The sequence below is a fragment of the Mauremys reevesii genome, unplaced genomic scaffold (genome assembly GCF_016161935.1).
Source record: "Mauremys reevesii isolate NIE-2019 unplaced genomic scaffold, ASM1616193v1 Contig109, whole genome shotgun sequence".
Classification (NCBI taxonomy): domain Eukaryota; kingdom Metazoa; phylum Chordata; order Testudines; family Geoemydidae; genus Mauremys; species Mauremys reevesii.
In genome coordinates, this window is record NW_024100726.1 from 71,493 (window position 1) to 76,220 (window position 4,728).

General features: G+C 50.0%; 1 non-coding gene across 1 annotated transcript; it reads right to left on the reverse strand.

Moving 5' to 3' along the window:
- Positions 1–4,336: 4,336 nt before the first annotated feature.
- Positions 4,337–4,418, reverse strand: TRNAS-AGA. The gene has a single exon. It is a non-coding gene; the product is annotated as a tRNA-Ser (tRNA).
- Between the last annotated feature and the right edge of the window lie 310 nt (positions 4,419–4,728).

The window sequence follows — 4,728 nt, forward strand, 5'->3', positions numbered from 1 at the left end:
GCGGGAAGACGGGACCAGCCGCAGGCATGAATGCGGCAGGTCCGCTCGTCCCGGGCTCCGGTGGACCTGCCGCAGGCATGCCGGCGGGAGCTCCACCGGGGCCAAATGCCGCCCTCCCCAGCATGCCGCCCCAAGCGGGCGCTTGGCCCGCTGGTGCCTAGAGCCGCCCCTGGTAGGTGCTGCTGACAAACTGATTGTTTAAGAATGTATTCCAGTATCTCCCCAGCTGTGGAAGTGAGGCTAGCTAGTCTGTAAGTCCCAGGGGTCTCTTTGTTCCCCTTTTAAAGATAGGTCCTGTCTTGTTCATGGATGGGAGGATGTTTTTTTTCCAGGGATCTCAGATGAGAACTGGGGCACAACACCTGGTTTGTTAAGGCCACAAAAACAGAGGCAGGAACCTCTTCTCTCCTGCTGGCAAAGAACCCCAGGTACCTAAGAGACAGGGACTCACATCCCTGAATGGGCTTTAAAAAGGCAGTGGTTAAAAAGTTTGGCCCTGACCATTTCTTGTTTCCATAGACTAGATATTTTAGCAAACTTTAGAATTCCTTGGTGCTAAACACTGTGAAACTCCCCTTTCTCCTTCACAGAGGGCTTTAACTCCCCTTATCTCACTCAGGCTCACGACTGCCCAGAGTTCGAGAATTGTCCCTGTTTCCATTGGACAGATGGGGAGGAGTCTGAGGTACAGAGAAGGGAAGTGACCTACCCAAGGGCCTACACAGCAAGGCGGTGGCAGAGCCAGAGAGAGAAGCCACCAGTCCTGACTCCTGTTCTAACAAACAGCAAACCCCGCCAGAGGCAGGGATAGAGCCCAGGAATCGAGATGGTGGGGAAATTTCATTGAAACCATTTCTGTCAGAAAATCCCCTTCAGACTAAACCAGTTTGTTTCTCAAAATCAAAACAAGTGGGATGAAAGTTCTTAGCAAAAATATTTTGTTGCAAAACAAAAGCATCTCCTGTTTGTCACAGTGTGTTAAATTGTCTCGTCACACACAAAGAGGAGACACTTAGATCACAAACATGAGATAAGATGCTTCAGTCTGAGCTAAGTAGTTGCTGCTCTTAACAATTTCAAAACAAAAAAAATACAAATCAAATAGACTATTTCAGCTATTCTATTATGTCATAATCTGATCGGAGTAAACATGATAGAACACCTCATATTATGCACTACTCCTAGTGACGCTCTCCAATGGATCCCCATCCTCGACCCACCATGAGGTAGGTAGGAGCGGATCATTATTATCCCTACTTGAAAGAGGGAGAAGCTAAAGCTGAGAAAGGAGAATTGACTTGTCTTAGGTCACACAGCCAGTCAGTGGCAGAGTTGGGAATAGGACCCAAGAGCCCTGATTTTCAAACTAACCATCGGATCTTGAATTTCAAACACTGAATGACCTGAATAAAGTGCTCTCAGGTGAGCTCCAGACCAACAACAGTGCACAGTAATTATTCAGCAAGTATTTGAGGAGAACTGCAATCTTAGAGGGAATCATGAACTGCTGAGAGACAATTAATGCAGAGAAGCAGCAAAATTAATCAAACATAGAACTGGTTCTGACTTATTTACTTGGTCTTAAAAGAGAACAACAAGGACCTGAGTCTCTTCCCTGTCAACAACCCCCTGCTCAGCCAATCAGAGTAGAGACTGAAGACGGGAGGCTGAGGTTTCTCACCAGAGAGCCAAAAGAATGACCCAGGTCACCGGTGGGGATCACTGCCTGAGCACTATTTCAGCCCCACATTTTTGGGTGGACCTCCCACAGTGGGAGCTGCAGAGCACTCCCCCGCAACACACACACACACACACACACACACACACACACACACACACACACACACACGCTCCTGGTGCTGGGAGGGGAACAGGTGAAAGAACAAAAGAAGCAAGAGAAGAAGAGAAAGGAGGGAGAGATGGATTGAGGAAAAGGTGAAACAAAATGGACAAACCCTAATGTCCCCAGTGATTCTAAGGGACAAAATCCCAGGTGTGGAATAAAATTCTGCTTCCTTGCCTAGAATTCAACTGTTTTCCATGCCTAGATTTCAACGGTCACCAGATGGATCAGACTGAACAGGTTTCAGACCTCCAGGAGGCTCTTACCTTCTAAACAGGGACGTCTGTTTTCTAGTAAAATCACTAAAAGGGAAGGAGAAAACTCGAAAGAGGTTCCTCCTGGCGCTCATGTACATGAACCCGAATACTCTCTCAGTCCTCAAAGAGAGACCTGGAGAAGGAGACTTGCTGAAGCAAAGCCACAGGGGTCTCTGAGGTGTCCCTGGCCCCTCGCCCCTGTCTTGCCTGGCTGATGTCAGCATCTCTCTGTGAGGTCACCACCTCCCCACCACCTTTGACCAATAGTCTGAGGTCCTGCAAAAGGCCTTTGTGATGTCACTGCCACACCCCTCCCTTGCTGTGCTAATGTCCTGCCGCTGGCCAGGCACTTTGGAGGTTTGAGCAAATGGATATAAATTGGCAGTCGGGAAGTTTAGGCTTGAAATTAGACGAAGGTTTCTAACCACCAGGGGAGTGAAATTCTGGAACAGCCTACCGAGGGAAACAGTGGGGGCGAAGGACCTCTCTGGCTTTAAGATTAAGCTTGATAAGTTTATGAAGGGAATGGTTTGATAGGAGAAAGTGATTTAGTCAATAGGTCAATAACGTGCAACCACTGGTAATTAGTACCGAGGGTCAATGTTGGGATATTGAAAGTCTTTTTCCTGAGTGTCTGGCTGGAGAGTTTTGCCCGCATTCTCGGGGTTCAGCTGATCGCCATATTTGGGGTCGGGAAGGAATTTTCCTCCAGGGTAGATTGGCAGAGACCTTGGAGGTTTTTCGCCTTCCTCCGCAGCATGGGGCAGGGGTCGCTTGCTGGAGGATTATCTGCTACTTGAAGTCTTTAAATCAGGATTTGGGGACTTCAACAGCTGAGTCAAGGGAGAGAATTAGTTCAGGAGTGGGTGGGTCAGCTTTTGTGGCCTGCATCTTGCGGGAGGTCAGACTAGATGATCATAATGGTCCCTTCTGATCTTAAGTTCTATGATTCTATGATTCCCTGTGGATCACCCCACTCAAGGAGCGTTCGTTCTAGGCAGCAAGCTGGTAGTTTTGAATCATCTGCAAATTTTGTCAGCTCACTGTTTAGCAGGTTGTTTATGAATATGTTGACTAGTACTGGCCCCAGTACAGACACCACTAGTTACCTGTTTCCATCCTGAAAACTGACCGTTTATTCCTACCCTTTGTTTCTTGTCTTTTGACCATTTATTGATCCATGTGAGGACCTTCTGGAGGTGAAAGTAAGCCAGTATGTTCCGGTATGGGGTACCGGCAAGAGCTGATACGCTGTGCCAGCCCGGCCCGGCTTCCCCAGGCTGGTGATTTAAAGGGCCCAGGGCTCCCTGCAGCGGCCGGAGCCCCTGGCCCTTTAAATCACCTCCCGAGCCCCCCTGCCGGAGCCCCAGGGAGCAAATCACTGCTGTGGATGCTGCTCTCTCCCGCTCTGCGAACACAGAGCAGGGGCGGCAGAAGCTTCCTTACAGTGGGGGGGGGCACCGTTGTCCGAACTGTGGCACCCCCATGACACCCCTTCCCTAAGGACCCCCACTCACACCACCTCTCCCCCTGAGGCCACACCCACAGACGCCTCTTCCCCAAGACTGCACCCCCCCCCCCATCATTTGTCCTAACAGCCAGTAAAGAGTGGTGGGGCCATGGCCCTCTAAACTCCCTGTTCCAGCCCCCCTGACACAGAGCTAAGCAGGCAGCAGTGTGTACATGTGTGTGTGTGACAGAGAGTGCTGTGCTGAGCTGTGCCAGGGAGAGAAGGGGGCTGATGTCGGGGCTGTCCCCTGCCTCAGGACTGGTTGCTTCCAGCAGCTGTCTGAACTTAGAGACAGTGTGCGACACACTCACTCTTCCGCAACGCACACACTCTCTCTCCCCCCCCACACACACACATGCTCTCTACCCCACCACGCACATTGCAGTTGAAAAGCAGCTGGCAATCTAGTAGGATGCCCATGGAACAATGGGATAGAAACCTGCATCAGGTGATGCTGTACCAGCCGGTGAGGCATGGCAAACCCTTCCCAAAGCTCCCTGCAGCCAGTTGCACAGTGGGATAGCTACCCACAGTGCACTGCTCTCTGTGGCAATCCAAGAGATGCTAGCATGGATGTGCTCTGGTGACACAGGGGCATAGGGTGGACATGCAACAGCTGTTCAATTAAAACACTTTAACTTAAGCCACATTATTCTTTCATGTAGACATAACTGAAGAGTGAGACAAGACCCAGCTCCATTGAAACTAAAGAACCACAACTTCCTGCGTAGTTGGCAGGATTTGAACCTGCGCAGGGAGACCCCAATGGATTTCTAGTCCATTGCCTTAACCACTCGGCCACAACTATTTGCCTGGTATGTAGCTTTCACTGCACTCTAGTTCTGTTCTCACTGAGTGATCAATTCCAGTTGTTTCCTCAGACCAGCTTCCACAACACACCCACTGCTGTGCCCTTGTGTAAGTGTGTCCATGGCTGAATAGCAAGAATTCCTGCTCCTTTCCCTTCTGGCTGGAGCATGAGGAGAGTGCGTTTGTGGCTAACGACGTTGCTGTAGCTTGTTGTCCATTTCCTGCCTTGATCATTCAGACAGTCCCTTTCCTGTCATATCCCCAGTACATCAGTGATTGTGATAGCAGGGGGCAGGTTTTCTCTGGGG